Genomic DNA, 27,259 nt, shown 5'->3' on the forward strand with positions numbered 1-27,259 from the left:
CACTGGGCTGGAGCTTTTTGACTTTAGTCAAGAGGTAGGAGAAAATGTGATGTTTTGTTCCTAAAAGATAAGCACAGAAAAGCCTCTGGTCAGAAAATTGGAACGAGTGTATAGATCTTTCTGAGTCAATCAACTGTAATGAAACATCGTTTTAAAGAATCTTGTTAAATGGCTTAGAGATAAAGTGCATTTTCTAAAACATTGGTTTCACAAAGTAGAGTGAAAGTTAGGATACATTTGTTAATTCTAGGGCTGAGCAGAGGCAGAGAATGAGACTAGATAAGGTAGAGAAGTGAGCAGAGCTGGGAAGGAGACAGAGCCAACACAGCAGGAATGACCCTACACTGGCTACAATAGAAAGTCTGGATCATCTGAATTTCCCTCCATCTGGATCATTGTCTTTCTTAAGCATTCTGAATACCTTTGGTTCTATTGCATCTTGTGTAGAACCCTTAGAAATAGCATGCTAGAGGAGGAAGTCTCCCATCAGGTCTCAGATGGCCTTAAAGAATAAGCTCTTTGGTCATTTGATTCCAGAACCAATATGTAATTCACTCATTCATTCATTAACTAATATTTTCAAGAAATATTTATTGAGGACCTATTAGATTCCAGGAAGTCTTCTGGAAATATATTTCTAACTTACATTGATACCGTAGTCAGAGGAAGTCCCTGAATTTTAAATGATAAAGAGTAGCCAGCCTTGAGAAGATCAACAGAGAGAGCATCCCAGGTAAAGAAGGTATACAAAGGCCCTGGAAGCCTAACCAAGCTTGGCCTGTATGAGGAGCCTGAAGGGCAGTGTGACTGGAGGATGGTGAGTCCAGATAGCAAAGCCTGAGATTGGAGAGGAAGGAAGGGAGCAGGCTACAGGGTGTTCTGGGAGTACTCACTACCCATCTCCAGACTCCAAATAATGAGAAAAAGCACATTGCAGTGGGAAGTTCAACACCTTGTTGGGTTCAGTCTTCACATGCTGACCTTGCATCATAATGCAGCAGGTGAAAACAACAGGGCAAGCACAGCCAATGTGATATTAAAGTGCCTCAGGGATGCAGTTAAGCCACAGCAGAGCTGCCCAGGGTATATCTCCTCTGCCATCCTCTTTTTGTTACCCATTATATTTGCATTTCTTCTTACAGTTTTGATAGGGAAAGGTCTAAAAGGCCATGCTTTGCCAACACATTCTCCTGAGGCTTCCTCATAGGACAGGCAGCTCTAATTTTAGAAAGGGACACAACAGACTAACTAGCCAAAAGCACATGGCCCATCCACACATGAGGGGGCTGGAGGAGTACCCTCGCTCAGGAATGGAGAAGGGTCCCCAGCACCTAAACCACTCACATGGCCTTTCTCTTCTACAAGGCTTATTTTCACTTTTGGATTGGAACTTGAAGAGAACACCAGAATATGTTTTCTGGACCTTTGGTTTTTTCTTGTGAGTTAATTTCAAATATCTTCAAAAATATGGTTTCTCATCTGTACACAGACAGAGGGAGAGCCAGTCTCCTTTAGAAACTTGTCTGAGTATGAATAAGTGGGTGTGTTATTTCTGGAGAAGTTCCACTGATCATTTCAGTTCCCATTTTGTCTATATTCTCTATATTGCTCATTTTCTGAAGATATCTCTTTGTTTTTGTTGCTGCTGCTGTTGTTGCTTTCCCAGTAAATCGCCTCTGGGCTCTGCCATGCAGCGAAAACTTTTTTCAAATGCAGGCCCATTAATGTAATCAGTTGCCATTACTGCTTAAAGCAAGTCAGTTACTGAAGTAAATAGTTAAACTTGTAAGTGACAAAGAAAGTAAGCCAAAGAAAGCAAGAATGGGGGGAAAAAAGTAAAGATGATTTACAAAGTATGTCAAAACGGAAAACTTTTTTCTTGTTTCCTCCTTCCTTCCCTATATCTTTAGATGTAGCATGATGAAGAGTTTCTTTTCTTTTTTTTTTAAATTTATTTATTTTTTTTTGGCTGTGTTGGGTCTTCGTTGCTATGCCAGGCTTTCTCTAGTTGCGGCGAGTGGGGGCCACTCTTGGTTGCGGTGCACAGGCTTCTCATTGTGCTGGCTTCTCTTGTTGCGGAGCACGGGCTCTAGGCACGCAGGCTTCAGTAGTTGTGGCACGTAGGCTTAGTTGCTCCACAGCCTGTGGGTTCTTCCCGGACCAGGGATCGAACCTGTGTCCCCTGCATTGGCAGGTGGATTCTTAAGCGCTGTGCCACCTCAAATGATGAAGAGTTTCTTACACCAATAGGATTAAGACATCTGCTGGGAAGGGAAGTGACACCAGGCATAGAGTCTGGGAAAGTAAATCCTAATCAGGGTGACCATATGTTCTGGTTTGCCTGGGAAAGTCCAAGTTTCCACCTGCTCTTCTGGCACAGTTGCTAACAATTTTCTCCCTTCACTTTCAAAAATGTCCTATTTGGATGGTAAATTACATGGTGGCCCTAGCCCTAATTCTGCCTCTTCCACTAAGTAGGCATGTGTCTCCGGATAAATCCCTTACTTCTCTGGACTTGGTTTCTCAAGTGTTTGGATGAGATTGTAACTACGGTGCTCTTTATCCCAATATTCTATTGTTCCATTCAGGATAAAAGAAGACAACGTAGAGTTTTGTAGATTATGGAATGTGCTTGCTTTTAATTAAAGAATATCACTTATTTCTAAGGGGAAAGTTTGACTCCTGGTTTAGTACAACTGCCTCTGTCTTATCTAACAGGCATTTGTTAATGATGATTGGAAGGATGATTGGCTCTACTCTTAAGATCTTAAATGCATTATCTTATTTAATCCTAACAAAACTATTATGGTTTCTATCTTATATGGACTGATAGTCCCTTCAAACTGTCTTTCAAATATAATTGTATCTGACTGTAAAATACAGTGTTCTTAACCACCATGCCATATCTAGGATGCTTTGAGCAAAAACAGCAAAGAAAGTACTCAGTGTATCAGTCAGGGTAGGCTAAGGTGTGCTGTAGTAACAAAGAATCCACAATCTTTCTGGCTCAAAACATTTATTTCCCAGTCATGTTACATATCCATCAAGGGTTATCTGGGGGCATTGCTGTGTGCTGTTCTTTCTCTAGGACCTAAGCTGATTGAGCAGCCATCATTTGTACTGTAGACCTAGTGCATTGGTAGAAGAAAAAAGGAAGCATGGCAGATTGCATACTGCCTCTTAAAGCTTCATCCAGAAGAGACCACATCACTTCTCTTCACAGTTCATTGCCTACAACTTCATCAACTCAGGTCATATGACTACCTCTAACTGCAAGAGGACAGGAAGTAAAATTGTACAGTGGACCAGAAATAACAGGAACATTTGGTGAAAAGCATTTAGCCACACCAAGGTACTCCTAGAACAAAAGATCTAAAGTCCCTTTCACAGCATTAAAATTCTCTGACTTTCAATCACCTCTAAGCAACATTTCATAGAAGTAGGTGTGCGTTTTTGACTCTATTTCTTTCTTTTTTTTTTTTTTTTTTTTTTTTGCGGTACGCGGGCCTCTCACTGCTGTGGCCTCTCCCACTGCGGAGCACAGGCTCCGGACGTGCAGGCTCAGTGGCCATGGCTCACGGGCCCAGCCGCTCCGTGGCATGTGGGATCCTCCCGAACTGGGGCACGAACCCGTGTCCCCTGCATCGGCAGGCGGACTCTCAACCACTGCGCCACCAGGGAAGCCCTTTTTGACTCAATTTCTATAATGCTTTCATAAGCCCTTTGTTATTCACAGACTTACTAGCTCATCTCTGTTAAAAACATTCTTTCTATCCAAATAAGCAGGTTGAATGATATGGATATAAACTACTCCTAATCCACTTATGTCCCTCCTCTCTCTCACGTCTCAGCTGTATCTACTATAGAACTAAGAGATGCCAGTTCAGTGAAGGAAAGGGTGTGTTTACCTCAGGAAAGAGTGTCTTTATGACACTGATCTGCTCTGATGAATCCACTAATGTGAAATTTCTGACCCAATAGGCAGTGATTGCACAGCTCTGAGACTTCTCTCATTATTCATGAAATATGTGCCGTGCAGTGTCAGTGCTCTCCCTGCAGACTTGCTGCCAAGCAATTACTCATTTCCATCACTTAGCTTCTTTATTATTTTTTTTTCAGTGGGTATCTATATATTCACTACACTTCAAGAAGCAAAGCACAGTCCCAGAATGAAAATGATGCTTGTCTTGTTTGATTTTAAATAGAAAAGCACTTTAAGTCCTTAAAAATTGATGTTGTTTTAAACTTTACAGAAGGCAAGAGAGGAAACTGGTACCTGCAGAAGTAAATGGAGAGCAATCGGGAGCATTTCCAGTGTTATACATATTTGCTACCCAAGAGCTGCTGGAGGGACTATCTTATACATCCTGATTTATTTCTCTGACTCCCCCCAGGAGCCCTTAAGAGGAACAATGAACCAGAAATGGCGACAGAGCTCTGGTTGAAGTCCTTTGCCAGAGGCAGGAGTATTCATGTGCAGTGGCCCGTGCTTAGAGAAGGGACAGGCTCCAGGAGCCATGTCCCCTTCTCAGCACAATGTTTGTTTGTATAGCCCTTGCAGATATAAAGTCTAATGTAAAAGAATGGCTGCCTTTTGCTGCTATGTGATGAAATCTGTTCAGAGCACTTGTATCCTGGTGAACATCACAACTGAGGAATATTCCAACACCAGAAGTTATAACAGAAGAGTTTTGGAAGTGTGAAACTTCACTAAACAAAAAGTCCTCAATCCTAGGCTCCAATCCTCCTGTGTGGGTAGTCTTCTCAGAATCTGTGGTCCATTGCAATGATGGCCCCAGCTCTTCACAGTCCCAGTATCCACCCCTTCTCTCGTGAATTTGTGGCTACTCATTAAAAAGATATTGTCCCAGACTTCCCTGGTGGCGCAGTGGTTAAGAATCCGCCTGCCAGTGCAGGGGGAACAGGTTCTATCCCTGGTCCGAGAAGATCCCATATGCCACGGAGCCACTAAGCCCATGCGCCGCAACTACTGAGCCTACGCTCTAGAGCCCACGAGCCACGACTACTGAGCCCGCACACCACCACTACTGAAGCCCATGCACCTAGAGCCTGTGCTCTGCAACAAGAGAAGCCACCATAATAAGCCTGCGCACCACAGCAAAGAGTAGCCCCCACTCACTGCCACTAGAGAAAGCCCATGCGCAGCAACAAAGACCCAACACAGCCAAAAATAAATACATAAATAAATAAATTTATAAATAAATAGCTCTGCCTTAAAAAAAAAAAAAGAAAAGGCATAGTCCCTTTCTCCATTTCTTGAATGTGAGCTGGTCTTATGACTTCCTTAGCCAATAATTATGCAAAAGTGATAGCAGGCCAATTTTGAGCCTATGCCTCCAAAGCCCTTGTGTGTTGCCATGTGACCTCTCTTGCATCCTCGCTATCACCATGGAAATGTGCCTGCTGGAAGAAGAGAAACATGAAGCAGCTTCAGCCCTAGTTGTCTCAATGAAGGTCAGACAGACTGACAGCCAGCTGACCCCCAGGCACATGAAAAAGCCCAGCCAAGATCAGCAGAGCCACCTTGCCGAAACCCAGCTGACCCCAGACGTATGAGAAATACATGTCTATTGTTTATTATTAAAAGGTCTTGTGACTTTGTTATACAAGTTACATAACTCACTCAAACCCCATCAGGAAATTATGACTTTCTTTTTTTCCTCTCTCCCACACCTCACCCTGATATTTATTTACTTTGGTCTTTCCATTTTCTTTAGTTTCTTTACTCTATTTCACTTATTATCAACACAGTTAATACAGGGACTGGTGAATCAGGGAACTTTCTCTCAAGGAGTTCTCATTCTAACACAGCAGTTCTCAATATTTTTTATCTTGACTTACTTAATGGATGGTATTAATATGTGCAAGACACTCTCAAGAGCAAACTTGGAGTTATGAACAATTTCTGGTGCATTAGCTCTTTCTCTACCCATGTCTCCTATACCTAAGACATCGCATTTGAATGCTAGCGAGTCAAAGCAGCACTAAGAGGCTTGAAACATATCATAGATGTCAACTTGAATCATTTGTATGATGTTATTTTACCTACCATTAGTTGTAAATTACTTACAGTACCTTTTGTTGCTGATTGCTACATCCTGGGTTTTGATATCCCAGAGGAGAATAAGTGGCCTAGTGAAAGGAGAATGCTGACATCCTGGGTCTTAACTGCAATCCAAAGCATACTGAAAGAAGGGCTTAGCAGAAATATAAGCAACAGACCTGGGGGCGGGGTGGACTCAGAAAGGAACAAAACATTCCACCTGGGGCACACAGGGGTGCTTCCCAGAAGAGCTGACATCTGATCTGGCCAGGGTTTTGACAGAGTAAATTAAATCACTTCATTTGTAAGAAAGCACTCTTTATCCCAATCCCAGATGTCCCCCCAATCCTTTTGACTGGGTTCTGTCGAGGTTGAGATTTCCATCAGAGCAAAGAAATTGCACATTATTGCCACACCTTACTGAGATAGGTGATGAGAAGGTAACAGCTCAGAATCTGGAGCTTTGAGCCCAGATTCCCTATTACTGCGTTTCTTCCAAAAGGATGCTCGCGGAGTCAGCCTCCCTCACTTACTGGCCAGATCTACCAGTTCTCTATCACCTGGCTAACAACAGAGCTGGGACAAATACGGCTTTCTTCTCCCTGGGCTAATGTTCTTTCCAATTTGTTGAGTGTTTGATGATCTTTAGATGTCCCTTCTAACCTTGGCTTCTGAGTCAGGTTTTCTTTTGAGTCTTGCCTGCCGGTCTAAAGAAGGATTTATAGACACCCTCCCCCCACACTCCTGCTTTGGAGGAGTCAAAAGGACTCCTCCAAAGCAGGAGTCAAAGCTGCTCTATACAGACAGAGGCCTTCGGGATTCTCGAGGACTCCAGTTTAAGAAAAACTCTTTCCCTGTTTCCTCCTCCCATGTCTATCCTAGAAAAGTATGATCTTTCAGTTTCACTCTAAGGCGCAGGTTTCCCAAGTAGTTTCCTCATTATGCGATGGCACAGGAAGGGAAACAGCCCTGCGTTGGAAGTAGGTATCAGAATGAGAGCAATAAAGTTCTACAGGACAGTATTGTGTAAAGGAGGAGGCCTGGAAAGGTGCATTCTTTCATATAGTTTGAAAAAAGTGAGCTTCACTGGCAGATGGGGAATGTATGTGGAGCCTTTGCTCCCCTCTAGGAAACCACAGTGCAGAATTTTAAGGTTTAAGAGCAAAGCTAGGCTATCCTCTGCAGTTAACAGTTCTTTGGAGAAACAGCTGCTGGCTTGCTGCTTGGCCCTAATAGAGATTGAATGCCTGATGATAGGCTGTAGACTTACAGAATACCTTGTTATCATTATGGCGTTCCACATAATGGTGCTTCTGACCAGGGAATCCATTAACAGTGAGCTGTCTGATACACCAAGCCATAAAATTGGGCGGGCACAGTAGCACACCATCATCAAGTAGGAATGCTGTATTTGAGACTCCCCATGAGCATGTATCTCAGATTTTCATGGCTCCTACTTTTGCCGCGTTCCCTCCTTTCTCTCAATACCCCTAAGGAGTTCCGTATGACCAGCTGACCAAGAAAGAAAAATTTCAGACTTGCTTTATAGGTGGTTTTGCATGAAAAGCTGGGAGCATCTAAAAGTAGGCAGTTGTTACACAGCCTCACTTAGGAGTGGCGTGAAGGACAGTGGTGAGGGGACATCCTGATGGTAGGCAGAACTTTTGAGCAGTCTACCTGGTTATTCATTTTTGCCTGGAAGGAGAGAGAGCAAGGTACGGAACTATATGGACTCAAGGGCAGTGACTAATGGTTGGGTTGGATGATCAGAAACTTGAAGGAGGTCTTCCCTGGTGGCGCAGTGGTTGAGAGTCCACCTGCCGATGCAGGGGACATGGGTTCGTGTCCCGGTCCGGGAAGATCCCACATGCCGCGGAGTGGCTGGGCCCGTGAGCCATGGCTGCTGAGCCTGTGCGTCCGGAGGCTGTGCTCTGCAACAGGAGAGGCCACAACAGTGAGAGGCCCGCGTACGGCAAAAAAAAAAAAAAGGAAACTTGAAGGAATACCACTTAAAAGTTGGTAGAAGGAGGTCTGGGGAGAAATAAGTGGAAAGGTCTCTCAGAATAAGCAAAGTATGAAAAGATCTTTGTGTCTCACAGCAGAGAAGTTTAATGATCAAGTGAGCAAGGTGACCTATTCTGTGGATGTTGGTCAGCCTCTTTTCTGAGCGACCCCATCCTTGCCCATTGGGCTACTAAAAATAGTGGCCAGGTCAGGAGAGCTGAAGGCTATGCATGGGCTCAGCAGCATTAACTTCCACTCACCAAGCCTAGAGCCCCTGCTCCAGGCCCACCTCCAATTGCCAGCTGTACATCTGCAGAGGCAGTAGCTGCACAGAGACAACAGCTTCCCAAGGACATTTCCTTAAGCTCCCCCTTCATTGTCCCAACTTGGTTGTAGGACATGCTGGGTTTCTCATATTTCTCTTCAAGCTCTGATTTCAGGAGATAGCTAGTGAGCATCAGGAGGATGTATTAATAATTCTTTCTCTGCTCCTTCAACTTCCTCTTCCAGATCTTCACTTCCCCAGCAGAGCAGGGGGCCACATTTGCATAAGGTCTAATTTCCATAATAAATCCCCTGTTCCGATAACACTCATGAGAGCTTCGCTTCCCTGACTGAACCCTGGCCGGTAAAAGGGGATTAGGTGTGGGTGAGTAGACCATGCATTTTATCCAGGTGAGGCCCTTTAAGATCGCTAGCTTTTCAGGACATGACTCTTATGTGTAGTTCTTCTGCAGTCTGAAAGGTGAGGACTAAGATGGAGTGGGATTGCTATGCATAGAAAGAAAGGAAAAACTGGAAGGAAATTCCCCAAATCTAAAATAATGTTAAAGTCTTGCTTTTGGTGGTAAGGCTACATATGGTTTATGTTTTCATTTTTTTCTACTGCTATTATAATTTCTAAATTTTTTACAAGAAATAGATTTGATCTATTACTTGATTAGTGAAAAAATAACAAATTTTGCTTCGAATAAAATCAGGGAATTAAAAAAGTTCAGGTTACTTGGTGACATATACATACACTAGGGCATAATACAAAATCCATTTGTTGAATAGAGTTGAATTAATCAGTTTGCACTCATTGTATACCAAGAACAAGGTTACTAGTTCAAAAAACACACCAAGTTTCAGTACCTCAAACAGTAAGTAAGACTGAGTGTGTTAGTGAAGCTCCTTCCATTACAAGAGGAGGCTTTATAAGGCTCAATGTGTGGTGGTTTGTTGTAAGAATACATAAGACATTAAAATTGCTGGAATTTTTAACTGTCCCACATCTCATAGTGGCGCAGAGTGTCGGAGACCCTTCGGAGCCTGGGCCTGGATTGAGGTTCATCTGGCTCAGAAGTAACTCTTGGGAACCTAGGAGAAAGTTATGGGTATTTATTCAAACATTTCGCTAATAGATAATTCAGCTTCTTCCTATGCTTTCCCCGTGTGTACTCGCTATTAAAGAAAATTAGATCATTTATAAGAAAAATTTAAAAATCAATCTCATTCTTTGTATATCACAAGTATTTTATCATATAGGCAATAGGGAGCTACAGTGGAGATTGAAGCAGGAAAGTAAACTGAGGTTTGAGGTTGAGATTAATAATAAAGCAGGCTGGAAAGAGGGTGAAAGGAGTAAAGTCACAGAGGCAGAGAAGACAACCAGTATGTTAGTGTAACAACCTAGGCAAAAAAATAATGTAAACCGACTCAAGAAACTGGCAAGTAGAACCAAAAATTATGTTGGAGAAACTAATGAAAGTATCATATTAGCATAATTAGAAACCTATTTGTTTAACTTTAATGAAAAGCTGCATTTTATTTTCAAAGAGTAAAGAAAGGTTGACCTTGCTTTTAGTCAGACATAATGTGGGATTTTCAATCCTATGGATTTGTTAATTACAGATTTCTTCCTATCTGTCTGACAAGGCAACCTGTGATTCCTGATCATATGGTTGCTGAAAAGCACTGGTTACCCGTAGACTAGGTTGTGCTGCAGTAACAACGCCCAAACCTCGGTGGCTTAAAACCACAAGGTCGGGGCTTCCCTGGTGGCGCAGTGGTTGAGGGTCCGCCTGCCGATGCAGGGGACGCGGGTTCGTGCCCCGGTCCGGGAGGATCCCACGTGCCGCGGAGAGGCTGGGCCCGTGAGCCATGGCCGCTGAGCCTGCGCGTCCGGAGCCTGTGCTCCGCAACGGGAGAGGCCACAACAGTGAGAGGCCTGCGTACCGCAAAAAAAAAAAAAAAAAAAAAAAAACACAAGGTAATTTCTCCCTCACATACAGGTCTATCATGGGTCAGCTGCGGGCACTGTTGTGCAGCAGCCTGGCTCTAGGATCAGGCCGAAAAATCAGCCACCGTCTGCCACCACTTACCTTTCACTGTGGTAGAGGGAAAAAGACGGTAGCCCGTCATACACCAGCTTATAAAGCATCTGTCTAGAGTAGAACATTATACCTCACTGGTCAAAGTAAATCATATAACCCCACTCAACTTTCAGGGAGTAGAGAATTGCAGTCCTGCTGTGTGTCCAGTCAGAACCAGAAATCTTTCTGTGAACAATGCTAATGTTCACCCCACTGGTTATGGCTTCTTCATTAGCAGTGTCGTCTTGGCTGCCTTGAAACTCATGAACTACCTAGAGATCAGGAAAAAGACTTTAAAGTAAGACTCTACCTGCAGCAGCCAGTAGTGATGCTATTAATTCCCACAAGCTTAGTTAGAAAGCCCTAAGGTCTTAGCTATTTATATAGCTGCAAACACCCAAGACACTTCCTGACAGATTATGGATGTGGAGTACAATAATAGCCTTAGTAGAATTTCCGTTCTGGTTTCTGTCTTGTCAGGAATCTTCCCTGCGGTCTACCTAGGGCCTCCCAAGCTGTACCCCGGGCTTGTTCTTCACCTTCTGCCCTGCTGTGCACAGTGACTATTAAGCATCTGTCCTCTCCCACTGCGGGGAGGGCTGTGTGTCCACAAGGTATTGTTAGTGCAGCAACATATGCTAGTGGAGCACTTGGGAAGCAGGCTAGATGGAAAACAGGGGGACTTAATTGAATTAGAAGCACACACGCAGGATATTCTGGTCTGCAATCTTTGCAGCCCCCTCTCTGTTTGTCAGAGAAAATCTGTCTACTTTCACATGACCTGCTAGCATTTGGGATTTATTCTCTGCACCTTCTACTGAATCCAATAGCCGTCTCCTATTCTCTTGCATCCTCACATTCTATAAACCAAAGAAATATGGTCTTTTGCAATAGTTCCGCAGTGCTTGCCAGAAATAGACAAACGAAGTAGTGCTGAGGATGAATGAGGGCCTTAGGACATCCCACACACTGGGTTCCACCTTGCTTTGCACCGGCCAGCCCCCTAGGTATGGGTTCCCACACTTTCCTGATGATAAGACGCAACAAACGTATTGGTTAAAATACAGATTGCCCAGCCTATCCTGGGGAAGATACGAATCAGAAGGTCTGGATAGGGCCTCAGGAATCTGATTTTTAAAACACTTGAGATAAGTCTTACTTTCAGGAAAGTTTGGGAAACATTGGCCATTGTTTGTTCCCTTCCTCTTACAATACTTGGACGTTCTTCAACTTCACCAAACAAAGCTGCAAGGCTGGAGAACGATACCACCAAACCTTTCTCAAATAACCTCAACCTATCTGCTTCTCCTATGATAAAAATTTCTAGCCTCTAGTTGTATCATATCTAGTGTACTTTCATATACTTTTATATAGTGTTGGGCTATTGTCTCCAGCTGTTTCACTAGGTATGTGTAGTTTCTCCCTATAAGTATAAATTCCCAAAAGTCAAGACTAGTGCCTCTGCTTTGTTTTGTCTTCCCTTCCCTCTTTACACGTCTAGCATCATATCCTCCTTTACCTCTGTCTCTAGCATCTAATTATCTATCTCCCCATTAGAATGTAAACTCCATGAGAGCATGAAGCTTACCTCCTCCACAGTATTTAGAACTGTGCCCAGCATGTATTAGGTGCTCCAGATAAATGCGTCTTGGCTTCTGGGTCAGATTAATAATAAAGTTTTAAACAAGTCTGAGACGTTTCAAATGTTACAAGGTTGCTGCTATCTTGACTGCTTTATCAACGTGATGATTCCGTTTCCTCCTTTGGCCGTCTCTTTCCAGCCCCTGCCTTTTCCCCTGCCTAGACTGTCCTAAAGAGCCTTTTTCTTATCTAATGGGTACAGAAACAGAAGTCCGGAGCTGAATACAAGTAATGAACAGTTTTGATTTTTGCTGGCCCGCAATCTATTCCTCTTTATTTTGTTAACAGAAGCCCGATTCCCTTTCAGGGAACCATCTCAGCCTCTGTACTGAGGTAGGAGTGACCCAGACCTGACTAATCAGTGTATCCCTTTGCCTCAAAGCTTGTTTCAGGAATGGCTATATGACCCCTGGGTCTAATCAGAGTTGGGGACTTTTGCTGGGACTTTGGCAAAGACTGACCCTTGCACTGCTGAGGTTGCTAGCTAGAGAATAGTACAATAGCCTAGAGTTTGTGGGGGGCCTCCCGTGGAGAGTGCCTGCCTGAGATTGAAACCAGCACAGCGAAGAACAGGATGCAGTGCTGATCAGAGAAGACAGGCATAGAGAGAGTAGTGGTGACCCGGGAACACGCGCCATGGGGACAGGCTATGGGACGCACTTGTTCTGTGACCTCTTGCAGGCGTCCTGCACATGGTCTGCTTGTCTGGTGTCAAGCGCAGCCCTCGTACTCAGGGCAGGCTGGGTGAAGAAGAGAGCTTTGTTTGCAGGGAACGTGCTGCCCAGGGGCTCACCCCACACATGACCAGGCTCACCCCCTGTCGTCCTTTACCAGCAGCATTCAAAGGGCTTCCTAAATGCCCTTCCATGCTCTTTTTATACACTGTGCGCTCATGCTACCAAGCCATCTGCAATAGATTTGTTTCCACATTGGTCTGTGAGCTGCAACTTGAGAGCCAGGGCCGGATTTTCCAAAAGTTGTACCCCCATACCTAGCACAGTGCCTGGAGGGGCTCCGTGCTCACTACATGTTGGTTACACGATTCAGGGTATGCATAGAGTAGCTTACAGAGTTCAGCTCTGAGTTTCCCGACCTGAAAACACAAGGGATATGCCTCTACCAAAAATTAGAGCTACTGAGGGAAAAAAACTTCTTGATTTCTCGACCTTGCTGGGCAGAGAAGAGTCGACTCTGAGCTGAAGTGTTGGCCTTGCTCCCTCTCTTCGCAGATGACAGCCTCTGGTCAGTCTGTGAGGAGACACACCACTGAGAGGCAGACAGCAGCCTGCACTGTCCTGGCCCGCTGGGCGGTTTCTCTGGAGGCCTCTAAGAGGCCAGGAGAGATGGGGCATGACAGAGCCAGGCCCGCTGCTCTGCTCATGCTCACTAGAGAATGCCCGAGCTGGCCGGAATGACCAGTTGCACATGTGGGAAGCAGAAGAAGGGTTTAAGCCCCCAGAGGGAGAGGACAAGAGGGTAAAAAAAGAGAGCGAGTAGGGATTTTTGGGTTTGGTTTTGGTTTTAGCATCTATGCCCGAGGAAACTGACAGCAAGCATCCCTCTGTGAATATGTGGATCCCACTGGATGGAAATGCAGGCTGAGGCACCAACACCTGGCTCCTTTCTTTTTCTTTTCTTTCTCTCATGTAATAACACTTCCCCCCAATTCTTACAAAAATTTGGTAAAAATAGCTGTTTTCATTTGAGAAGCATTTTGAAGAGACCAGTCAAAAGGCCACTTTTCCACTAGCTATTGTGAATAATGCTTCAGTGAACATGGTAGCACATCTCCTTGAGATACTATACTTATTTCATTTACTTTGGATATATACCCAGATGTGAGATTGCTGGATCATGTAGTGGTTTTATTGTTTATTTTTTGAGGAATCTCATACGATTTTCCATAATGGCTCTACCTGTTTACCTTCCCACTAACAGCATGCAAGGGTTTCTTTTGTGTCCATTGATGGATGAATAGATAAAGAAATTGAGATAATATGCGTTCGCGTGCGCGCGCACACACACACACAAGCACATATACACACAATGAAATGTTATTCAGCCTTAATAATGAAGGAGATATGGCAGTATGTTTGAACCTAGAGGACATCATGCTAAGTGAAATAAACCAGACACAAAAAGAAAAAGGCTGCATGATCTCACTTATATTTAGAATCTAAACTCATAGAACCAGAGAGTATAACAGTGGTTAGCAGGGTCTACGGGGTTGAGGAAAATGGGGAGACCCTGGTCAAAGGGTACAAAGTTTCAGTCATGTAGAATGAATAAGTCTAGAGATCTAGTGTATGGCATGATGACTATTGCTAATAATATTATATTGAATAGTGGAAATTTGCTGAGAAGCTAGATCTCAGGTGCTCTCACCACACACACAAGAAATGGTAACTGTGTGAGATGGATATGTTAATTAGCTTGATTGTAGCAATCATTTTGCTATGTATATGTCTATCAAAACATCATGTTGTATACCTTAAAATATATAATTTTTATTTTTTTTAAAGAAGGCCACTTTTCCTTACTACCCAATTCTATTACTGAGTAGGATTTCTGTAGGATTTTTCTTCCCAAAGGGAGAGGCCGACTACACTCTACTTCATAGAAACTCTCCCTTCAAATCATCACATTACCTCCTATCTTCTTTTTGCCTCGGCTGCCTTTTTTTCTTTGAACTCATGTTGAAATCATGTCCAAAGTATGGATAACAAGTTGCAAGCAGGATTGTGGTCATGAAACAAATATTGCACCTTAAAATAAATGCCAGTGAACACAATTCAGGCAATTGGATAGACATTTCTTTCCTATCAGAATGTATTTTGATGAATAAGATTCCTTCATGGGCCAACATCACTCTCACATTCTTTGCATCATCTTCGCAGCTCTGCTAGACTCCCTTCCTTTTACTCCCAGCCTTGCGGGCAAACTCTAATCAAAGTTTATATGCAAAAAAGATGGAGGAAGGTTCCTAGGATATGGATAAAGCCAAATTCCACAGTGCCAGAGAAAGAGGTAATAGTTGTGCAAATACAGCTAGTGAACAGCTCCTCTGATCCAGCTCTCTAGGAAGGGAAGATGAATAGGATTCCTATCAGGTGTGCCCAACTGTTAAAGACCTAGTGTCTTATTTGCTTCTCTGGAAAATACGCTCACAAAATACAAGCAAATCCCTAAGGGGAACTCTCAGGCACTTTATGAATGTTAACAATTTTCTGATCACTGATATTATGTTCTCATAACGGCTTCTATTAACACAACAACAAGTTTTGCAACATGCCCTACATTTACTTGATGCTTCTTGGTATTTCCATCTCATGACAGTGATAAAAAAGAATCCCATATCTTTCTTGATATTTTGAGGTAATTGTTCCCAGTTGCTGTAATACGAACTGATTTGGCTCCAATGGAAATCCCACTAATAGTGACAAGCTGATATTTACTACCATTTGATCTCAGAAACAAGAATACTGCGTTATATGTCTACTGTTATATGCTTTATATGTAAATTGTTAATGAACAGTTTACAAAGTGACACTGACCATTGTTACATCGTGTATTCCAAAGACAAGTAGACTCAAGCTAGGTGTGACTCCTGAAACAGATGGCCAGTTTAGATGATACACTCTAGTCTCTCAACTGACTGAATGGAAAACAATGGAAGGTATTGCTGTCGTTTTTTAGCATCATTTATGTCACTTTTTTCCCTCCCCCACAACATTTTTTTCCTCAACTATTTTAGCAAGTAGCATTGGCTGTAATTTGTACTTCACAATCTAACAGGGAATTCCCTGGCAGTCCAGTGGTTAGGACTCCACACTTTCACTGCCAAAGGCCCAGGATCCTGCAAGCCATGTGGCACGGCCAAAAAAAAAAAAAAAAAAAAAAAACACTGAGATGCAAAACTAAGATATAATCCTGGATATTAAGAAAAAAAAGAAAATGGATTAAAAAAATAACAAATACAGATATCAATGATAAACTGTAAGTTTATCCTATTTTATATCATTTTTAGTTTTAGCTTTCCTTGATACTGATAATGATAATAATAACTAGTTTTAGGCAATTATGTATCATAACATTAATCCTCATAAGACATGATTGACTAGGTATAAGTATATCCGTGTAATAGATGAGGGCATAGATAAAAAGAAGTTTAGAAAGGCTGGAGACAGAGATGTGTTGGAGCTGATGCACACCAGCCTCTGAGAACCAATTTTGCACGTCTCTCCCAACTTCATATGCAGTGTCATCACATAGTAGCTTAAAACTGGCCACCGTGAAAGTATTCACACCATGGAATTTAGCAAACACTAGAAATCAGGGTACCCCCTCACCTAAATGCCGGTTGTTAAACATTAAACAAGCGCTCCACTAGTTACAAAACTAGTAAGTGGCTGAGTTGAGATTTAAACTGTTCTGTCTGACTCCAGGCTGGGTGGAAACCATGGGCCAAAAGGTCAGGAGACTTTTGTTCTAGTACTAGCTTTGCCATGGAATTTTATGTCCTTAAGCCAATCCCTTCAAGTGTCTACCCTGCATTTTATCATCTACAGCATCCAGCTCTTAAATATTTAAATAATGAATAAAAGTATGAAGAATTACTGAAGGGCACTATCCATATATTCTTATCTGGTAAGAACAAGAATTCTAAGCTTTGATGATCACCTTCGCCCACCACTACCATGTTCACTTAGTAGAATTGAAGAGAGGGCATGCCTGCCCCCCATCCCCCCTTCTCTAATCCCCCTTCCCCTGGCCTCTTCAGTAAGGTTCTCCCAGAAGCAGACCCTGAGACAAGGATTCACATGCAAGTGATTTGTTATGGAAGTGCTCCAAGAGAAACCAAACTGAGAAACCATGGGAAGCTGACTAAGGACGGGGAGGAAGCCAAGCAAAAGCGTGATTTCAGGAGAAATCCCATGGGAGCTCAGGAGCATACATCACACCACAGTTCAGCCTCAAATCAAGGGAGCTGGGCTTTTGTGCCACCCCACCCTACACAGCCATTGGCTATGGGGGAGGGGAGTTAACAAACTCCCAGACACTTTGATCTCTCTGCATAGGGGGGTTGGCTCCAGTGCCCATCTCTGCAAGTCCCAAGCAGCAAAGATTGGAGAAGAGGGGAGCTGGGTATGCAGAGCTGAGAAGAAAGATGCACCAACAGTGTCTATTATATACTTCTACATGTCATGTTTTACTGAGAACCCTGCTTCATCCAGGCTGGCCAAGGGTAATACGGCTTTTCTCAGAAAGCCCAACATGATTTGTCTCTTCTCCTCCTAGCCAAATGGGAGCATGTTAGGGCACTAGAACACTCTGAAAATCTGGAAAGTAAGAAAATAGTCCCTCAGGATAAAGACATCCAGCTCTATTTCAGAGAAAGAGAGAGAGACAGAAAAAGACACACTTGGCAGACACCACACCTATGCTGAACTGGCTCTGAAAAAAGGGGATGACCACCTGGGGAGGAGATACAGTGTGTCCCCCACTACAGTGAACCTTTGAATATGGAGCTTTCCATGCTATGACATGCCACAGTAGTTGATAGTTTTCTTCATCCACTCTTATGCCAACCCCAGGTAAAAATTAAAAGTACATGGCCAGTTCACTTGAATGTTTATACCACTCTTTAAGTTTGTTCAGCAAAGAGATCGTACCAGGTTTCTGGATGGGCATTTGGGCTAAGTATAATGCAAAATGATCCATTCAATGCATTAGGCATTCTTGGGACAGGAACCCGTGACCCACTGAAAAATCTCTTTACACTCCTGCATTATTTCCATGAAAGCCTAATGTGCTACAGAACTCAAAATGCTTTCCCCTCTGCAAAATGTCCACAAATAATGTAGGAATTATTACTCCATTGTATCCACTAGGAAACTGGGGCACTGGTTAAGTGGCAAGTCCATTAGAGGAGCTGTACCACCTCATGCTTTGAAATAGTACCTCATTACATGGAGACTAGCTTTGAATATGAACAGTTTGAGATGTTACCTTGTGTTGCATCTAAGCAGCCACATCCCCTACAGTGCTCATCAGGTTTTTGGTTTGGGGATTTTTATCTCCTACATCATACAAACCCATATTTTTAAAAATCATTTTTTACTTGCTCTTTTTATTTTAAAATGTAATCCAAGTTATCTGAGGGAATAGAAAGATCCAGTGTGAAATAGATAATAACAGTTTTTAATAATCATTACTCATAAAACCTCAAGTGGCTTTGGTGGGCATCTGGTCATCATTAAGAGGATTGAATTTATCAAAGTCATTTTGCTTAATTAGGTGGCTAACTGACAGGGCCTTTCTTACTGAAAAAGCATTACAATCATATTCAGAAGCCTCAAGAAGTACTTGATTGGACCATGTTATCATTGTTTTACTGGCTATCATTAAATTCCCACTTGCAACCCCTCAGAGCTAATTCAAGTTCCAGGTTACTGCACAAAGCTCACATAACCAGCTGGTCAACTTAAATTGAAGACAACTTAACTAAAAATAATAAAGTGAATCAATATCTCAGGTCCTACTTTACATAGAGGAATTCATGCTTTGGTATGATGCTTGCTCTAAGTGTGGCCAATGCCTTACATCCACAAGTCTAAATCCTAGAACGAGTGTAGCCTAATAACTTAAGAATGCCCAGTTAGTAAGCTCCAAGTCATTCTTAGGGAGAGAAGGAGCTTCAGAGATTACATAATATGTTTTAACTGGACAAACACCAACTGTTCTTTTCATGCAGGGACTAATCAGCTACAATTCAGTGATATGTCCATTTTTTTCATATGTATCAAAAAGGAAAAAGAATGTAACATCCTAGTCTCAAAGTTAAAAAAAATAATCTAAACTATTTGAAAAGGGATTAAGCCCTAAGAGTAAATGAGCAAGGTAAAATGATTGGTCTAAGTGGATATTGCTAGGGCAAAAATCTGTAGTGTAATATCTTACTTCACCAATACTAGGGGTTCTGACACTTTAATAGGCAGTTCAAGCCTTTCTCTTCTGGTAACGTCCTTTTACCTTATCCCTGGATAGGAAGCTGAATTCTAGTCTTTGAATTCACATATCCCCCAAGAATCCTGTAGAGGCTGCCCACAGCTCACAGGTCTAATAACTCTTATCAGGGAGGAAGAAACAGGAATAATTGGATCCCATGAGCCTCTATTTACAGTAGTCAAGGAATAGAACATAAACCGACTGAGCTGTGTGGCTAGGCAAGCAGTCTTGGGAACACCGTTTGGCAGGAAACAACCTGAGAAATAAGAAGGAGAGTTGGCCCCAGGGACTTTCTAATGCACAAGAAGTGGCTATGAGTGTGCATGCATGCTCCCTATCCAAGATGGAGAAATTCCAGGCAGTTTTTCCAACCTGTGAATGCTTGCTTACAGTGAAGGAAGATGTTATAACCAACACCTTAGACAGACTTCTTCTTAAAGTCTTTGACCTGCTGAAGTCACAAACCAGCTGACCTGCTCTCACATTAAACTGTCTTACACAAGCTACCTTGTCCTCTACATAAGCTGTTTTTTTTTTTTTAAATTTCAGTATTTCCCTCATCATGTGTCCCTTCCCACATACAGACAAAGTTGACTGGAATCTTGCAGACATCAAATTGTAAAGCTTTCCTATATAATTAATTCATGTGCAAAAACAACATGGTCCTGAAAAATGGGAGATTTTCATAGATTTTACCAAATTTTAACAACCTAATTTATTTTTAAACAGCAGGTGGGTTAGATAACAGGATAGGCTTTGGTACATGATAATCTTATTAATGGAAAAGAAACCACAGAACTCATGGGTCTTGGTTCAAAATACCCTCTGTGTCTTAGTCTTTGATCAGCAGATCCAAATAGGGTGGGCTAAGAGCCCTAGTCTCTCATTCAAGTTGCTACCAACTACTTGTGTATTTGGGTAGGTTGGAAGTATTTTGGTCTTCAGGTTTCTTGATCTATAAAACATGGGGGAGGGATTTTGAGGGAGTCAGAAAAATGGAGTGAGAGGGCACTATAAGGAACATACACAGCCAAAGATTTTTCCAAGCCATGAAGTTATGTAAAACCCCTCACCTGCCCAACCTATGAGCTGAAGGGCTCAAGTTCTTCAACAAGTCAGAATGGAGTCAGTGTAGAGGACAGATATTGGACATGAGAAATTAGTGGGATTCAGCAGAAACTGTACCACAGGCACAGAAGTAACATAGGACAGTAGCACTCCATGGAGTTCCCAAGAATCTTAAAGAAGGCTTTGCCCTTCACATACAACTTGTTTTTAAGTCTAAAAGTGTAAGAAGACCTCAAACAACCTGGAGATACTTCATCCCCAAATCTTACAGCAATCCAATAAAGTACATGTTGTCATCCCCATCTTACATGTTTCTGTTCCACAATGGTCCAAGTAAGAGAATAACACTGTGTTTCAGGAAGTAAAACAAAGAGGTTTGGGGGCTTTTGATTATTTTTCATGTCAATCAAAAAGCCACAGTCTTGGGTTAATGACATCTAGGATTATTGTTTGGGAGAGAGGTGACATAAAGATGGTGCCCACATTGACTTCCCAAATTGAGGGAGGTTAATAGAAGCAAGAGAGGATGCTCCATATTTCCCAATGGGAATTAGAGAATAGAATTTCAGATGACCTTTTTTTTTTTTTTTTTTTTTTTTTTTTTTGCGGTATGCGGGCCTCTCACTGTTGTGGCCTCTCCCATTGCAGAGCACAGGCTCCAGACGCGCAGGCTCAGCGGCCATGGCTCACGGGCCCAGCCGCTCCGCAGCACGTGGGATCCTCCCAGACCAGGGCACAAACCCGTGTCCCCTGCATCGGCAGGCGGACTCTCAACCACTGCGCCACCAGGGAAGCCCCAGACGACCATTTTTAAGGTGTTTCTCACTCCTGTGACTCTCTAACCTGAGCAGCACAATTCCATGTGTGGTAACTGGGTGCAGAGTATCTGCACTATGATACTATGATACATCTGATACTATGCAGAATCACCTTGAGAAACATCTGGAGACAGGGAGGGATGGGTACCTTTTGGTTGATTATAAGACAAAAGCAATACTCAAAGAAAAACTTCCCCTCAGATTTCTTTAGTATTCTTTTTTTTACTTATTCTGCTTTGTACAAAGTTAAAAAAAAAGTAAATTAACAGTTTCAGAGGATTCATGATCCCATTAGATAAATTTTCCCTCCCACGATGTCAGTACTAAATGTCATCCTGGTGCCTTTAAATGTATTATATTTCATATGGAGGATCAAAGCAAACCTTTCAATTAGTTCCTCAAGGTGATTCTGCATAGTATCAATTCTAGTATTGAAGTTTTTGTGCTTCTAAAACTCTTCACCATGTACAGGGATGAAGATGCTGACAAACTGGGAAGAGGTTTATCTTGGCCCTCATACATTTTTGCTTGTTCGCTTTGTTTGGGATATCTAGTCAGAATTCAGGATGAATTCTGTGTCCTTGGCGTGGAATAAAACTAACCAGACCATTATGAGCTCAAAGCTGGCACTTAGCATTAATGATTCTTACCTACTGAATTATCTGCTTTCTAAGGCCTAAGAACATCTGATGAGGCAGAGCTGATGAATAAAACTACATACTCTTATGAAAGAAATAGGTAAAATGAAACCAGTTTCATTTATGTTAGAATCCTAGGGTTATAGATGAAATTATTTTTTTCAAACCTTAAAAGTATTAGAAGGGGCTTCCCTGGTGGCGCAGTGGTTGAGAGTCCGCCTGCCGATGCAGGGGACACGGGTTCGTGCCCCTATCCCGGAAGATCCCACATGCCGCGCAGCGGCTGGGCCCGCGAGCCATGGCCGTGGAGCCTGTGTGTCCGGAGCCTGTGCTCCGCAACGGGAGAGGCCACAGCAGTGAGAGGCCCGCGTACAGCAAAAAAAAAAAAAAAAAAAAAAAAAAAAAGTATTAGAAGCTTACCACAGAAAATTTGAGAAAAATAATTTTGTAAAGCTATCTCTTTTTACAATAATATTTTGGTACATTTTTATATATGTTTTTCACATATTTGAAATCATGCTTAATATACAATTAAGTCCACTGTTTTTTTAACATATCATTTAAAAGAATCATGTTGTAAGCTCTCCCTAAAGGTAATTTTAAGTGACAAAATAAATTCCTTATTGTGTAAGTAAGCCATGTTTTACGTGGATGGCCTACACTGAGTATTTAAGCTATTTTAATTATTTTTTACTAAGTAAAACTGATCACATGGGGTGACACTTAAGTATCAGGTGTATAATGTTTCTTTTTACCGTGGCAGTAAAACTTAATGTAGTTATAGTGCTCTTTCCTCAAATATATTGGGAGGAAAGCAGGCAGGCATGGTGTTCCTTTTGAGGCATAGCAGTCATACCTTTTGAATATGTATGTCTGTGCTTCGAATATGACCCTGGTCAGAACAAGCAAAACAAACAAAAATGTGTTCCTTCTCCCATAAACAATAGAGATGAGCCAGGGGGTGAAGAGGCCCCAGCTCCAACAGCACACTGCTGTTCCCAGCCTCTGAGCTCATAAATAGTCTCTTTTTCTGTTGTGTCCGTTCTACACGTTACTGTTTCCAACTAGATTCTAGTACAGTTATGGCTGTGGCCCAGATACTTGTGTTTCTTTTGGCCTGCCTAGTTCTTGTGGAAAGGTCACTGCCACTTCTTTGATTTCTTTGAGAAGAGACTTCAACCATCTTCTCCAACCTATCAGTGACTCGCATAGCTGTTATACTTCAGAGGCTGTGGGAGTCGGTAATTATTTTGTTTTTCTCATAGACTACAAAATCTTTTTTCAGGTGTCATTTTTCCATTCTAACTTTACTTATTTTTTCTGGTTGATTGTTCATTTCTCATCCAACCCTCCCAACACAGTTTCTGGCATTGTGTTTTCTTCTTCTCAGATCCTTTTGTTAATTTTTTAATGGATTAACTATGAAGGAAGGTCTTTGCCTTGCTGCTGAATCCACCAGAATCTCAGAAGTCTCCCTGAGTCTCAGAAGGGGACACAGACAGTTAGAAGGCCAGCAGTTCAAAGGCGTGAGGCCAGAAGCCTTGCCCTAGCGCTGAAATGTTGCTCTGCTAATGTGTACCTCATGCTCAGTATTTCTTATTAATAAGGCACTAAATATGGGGTAATCTGGTGTTACCATTGCCAAAAGAAAATGTCTCTCTTTTAATTAATCAATGTAAATGGGCTTTTACTGGAAAATAGAAGGGAAGTGTTTCTAGAACTCAGGATATAATGTTACACCGGGGAATACCATGCCCTCTTTTTATTTTAAGGTGGAAATTTTTTTAAAATGCAGAGACACTAGGTCTGGACTGGCTGAGAGAGAGTTCACAAATTTATTGCAGAACAGGTGCTTTTTTGTAAACTCAGGACTTTTGTTTCCCAGTTCACTTCTACTACAATTCACTTGCATTCAATCTGGTGGGATCTCCAATCAAGCAAATTATCTGGGTGAAGCAATTTATGAAACAAGAAATAACTTACAGTCAAACTCCACTTCTTCCTTATTTCTGTTTATCTTTCCCTCATGGACTGATGCAATTATTGCTCAGCCAGGGACTAACATAAATATTGATCTAAACAGCAACACTACCAGATTACTGCTTGCTGCGGCTTCAGTTCAACTAACATCTCCTTACTGCCTTTCCTCACGCAAAGGTTAACTTTTCTCTCATTTCTAAGTTCCTTTTTGCTTCAGTTTTTCTCTCAGGACAATCTAATTTACAATTGACCCAATTGGATTGATCCAAAGCCACATAATTTTCCCTCCAGCGTCACAAAATCTATTGTTGAAAGTAGACATTTATACACTGTTATACACTATGTAAACCAAAGGAGCTGATTTAATTAAGGAAAATCAGGAGGAGCTAATTTTTCAAAATGTGCGCTGAACACATGCATTTGTCTTCTCTCTTTTCTCTAAATCTGTAATGGCAACTCCTAAGAGTGACAGAAGCCAGCATGGAGACGTCTGCTGACGAGAGATTAAAGAAATTCTTGGCATGTGGGACCTCTAGAAATGTGAAATAGATTGGCATCAGATTTTTCATCAGAATAAATACAAGCTAAAGGCAGCAATTCTGTCCTTCAAACTTTGAAAGTAAAATGATTTAGAACCTGTAATTCTAAACCTAGCCAATTTTTAGATGGATTCTGAGGGCAAAAATGGAGTTCTTTTCAATAAGACATCATCTTCAAATGTTACTTCTCTGGCTCACTCACCTCTGCCCTGACAGGCGCCCACTCGCACGCTGCCTGCTGTGCTGCTCTGCCCGGCCTCAGCCCTGCCTAGGCTCAGCCACCACCTTTAATATCTCTGTATGCCTATTATGTAAGTTTTAGGAGCATATTGGGAGACCTTCAAGATGGCGGAGGAGTAAGACACGGAGATCACCTTCCTCCCCACAAATACATCAAAAATACAACTACATGTGGAACAACTCCTACAGAACACCTACTGAACTCTGGCAGAAGACCTCAGACCTCCCAAAAGGCAAAAAACTTCCCACGTACCTGGGTAGGGCAAAAGAAAAAAGAAAAAACAGAGAAAAAAGAAAAGGGACGGGACCTGCACCTCTGGGAGGGAGCTGTGAAGGAGGAAAAGTTTCCACACACTAGGAAGCCCCTTCACTGGTGGGGACGGGGTGGGTGGGTGGGTGGGGGGAAGCTTCAGAGCCACAGAGGAAAGCGCAGCAACAGGGGTGCAGAGGGCAAAGCGGAGAGATTCCCACACAGAGGATCAGTGCCAACCGGCACTCACCAGCCTGAGAGGCTTGCCTGCTCACGCACTGGGGCAGGTGGGGGCTGGGAGCTGAGGCTCCGGCTTTGGAGGTCAGATCCCAGCTGCATGAAGACAGCTTGAAGGGGGCTAGTTCACCACAGCTAGCTGGGAGGGAGTCCAGGAAAATGTCTGGAGCTGCTGGAGAGGCAAGAAACCATTGTATCGGGGTGCACAAGGAGAGGGGATTCCTTCCCTGTGTGCCCACAGAAGGTAGAGCACCGCCTAAGCGAGCTCCAGAGATGGGCGTGAGCCACGGCTATCAGCTTGGACCACAGAGATGGGCATGAAATACTAACGCTGTCACTGCTGCCACCAAGAATCCTGTGTGCAAGCACAAGTCACTACCCACACACACCACCACCACCACCCCCAGGAGCCTGTGCAGCACACCACTGCCAGAGTCCCACGATCCAGAGACAACTTCCCCAGGAGAACACACGGCGAGCCTCAGGCTGTTGCAATGTCACACCAGCCTTTGCCACTGCAGGCTCGCCCTGCATTCCAATTATGACTACCGTACCCCTCCCTCTCCCCGGCCTGAGTGAGCAAAGGAGCCCTAATCAGCCACTGCTTTAACCCTCTCCTGTCTGGGCAGGGAATAGATGCCTGACGGCAGCTGACATACAGAGGCAGAGCCAAAACCAAAGTTGAACCCCAAGAACTCTGCAAACAATAGAAAAGGAAATTTCTCCGTGCAGCCTCAGGAGCAGCAGATTAAATCTCCACAATCAACTTGATGAACCCTGCATCTGTAGAATGCCTGAACAGATAACGAAGGCTCCCAAAATTCAGGTGGTGGAGACTTTGGGAGCATCTGTACACTTGGGGTTAGCTTTCTGCATCTGATTTGTTTTTCGTTTTTATGTTAATCTATTTTAGTTTTTAGTCCTTATTAACATTGGTGGATTTATCGTTTGGTTGCTCTCTTCTTTTTTTTTAATCTTTTATTTTTTTTACTTTATTATTTTTAATTTTTTTCCTTTTCCCTCTTTTTGTGAGTGTGTATGTGTATGCTTCTTTGTCTGATTTTGTCTGCTTAGTTTTACCATTTGGTTTGGGGTTCTATATGTTCTTTTTTTCTTTGTTTGTTTGGTTGGTTGGTTTTTGTTGCATTTTTTCCTTTTCCTTCTTCCTTTCCTTTCAGGGCATGTGGCTGGCAGGGTCTTGGTACTCCAGCCAGGGGAGTTTCAACAGTCCAAAACAAAGTAGAAGCAGACAAAATCACCAAAGGGTTAATTTGCTGAACATTTAGGAACTTTTTTGAAGCTCTTTTTTTTAATGTTTTTTCAACTTTTCTGAGGTATACTTAACATAAAAATTTGCATATATTTAATGTTTACATTTTGATGAGTTTGGACATATGCATATATCATCACCACAAACAAGGTAATAAGGGGGGGGAGGGGAAAGAACACTTAGCCTGACATCTACCCTCTTAACAAGTTTTTAGGTGCACCACACCATGTTGTCAACTATAGGCACCATGTTGTACAGCAGATCTCTAGAACTCATTCATCTTTTATAACTGTAACTTTAAGCCCTGTTTTCCCCACTCCTCATCCCCTGGAAACCACCATGCTGTTTCCTGCTTCTCTAATTTTATATTTCTCATATAAGTGATATCAGGCAGTTATTTGTCCTTCTGTGACTAACTTAGCATAATATCTTCCTGGCCTATTCATGATGTTGCAAATGGTAGGATTTGCTCTTTTGAAGCCTTTATTTTGCTCTAACTACTCACCCTTTATTTGATTTGGCGAGCTTTCCTTTAAATGCAATCCCCTGGGGTGTTTTGCTGACTGAAGCTCTTCCCTTCTACTGTCTTGGTCTGAAATACTTTGCCATAGCAGTTTTGCCATAGCAGGGGCAAGGACAGGACATGAGTTGGAACAAATAGAAAAGCCAGTAAACAGTGTTAATGGGAAGCCCATTTATTTGTTCCTTTATAAAATGCTAAGAGTGAAAGCAGGGGCAGGATAGGGGCAAAAAAAAAAAAGAGAGCAAATATTAAGCTTTCATAAGGGGAACAAAAATTCCCTGAAAATCAACTATTTAATGATTTAAGTATTTGGCAAGTTGATCATCACATTAGATCAGTAAGTCAGTAGGCTCCAACTAAAATATCTTTAAGAAAAAGAAAAGGATTTTAGGAAAATACAGAATGAGTAAGAAATGAGGTTATTGAGGGATATGATGAGAAAGGTGTATGTATCATCTTCCAAGAAAAAAACCAAAGCAATCAGAAACTCCATGGGAGGAAAATGCCATACAAAAAAACTATAGAGCCAATATGAATCTGAAATTCAACATGGCTTTAAACAATGTATAAAGTTAGAAAAAAAAGGAAAAGAAAATCCATTTGATCTGCACATAAGGAACATTCT

Source organism: Mesoplodon bidens (assembly GCF_964165515.1).
Source record: "Mesoplodon bidens genome assembly, chromosome: 6".
Taxonomy (NCBI): domain Eukaryota; kingdom Metazoa; phylum Chordata; class Mammalia; order Artiodactyla; family Ziphiidae; genus Mesoplodon; species Mesoplodon bidens.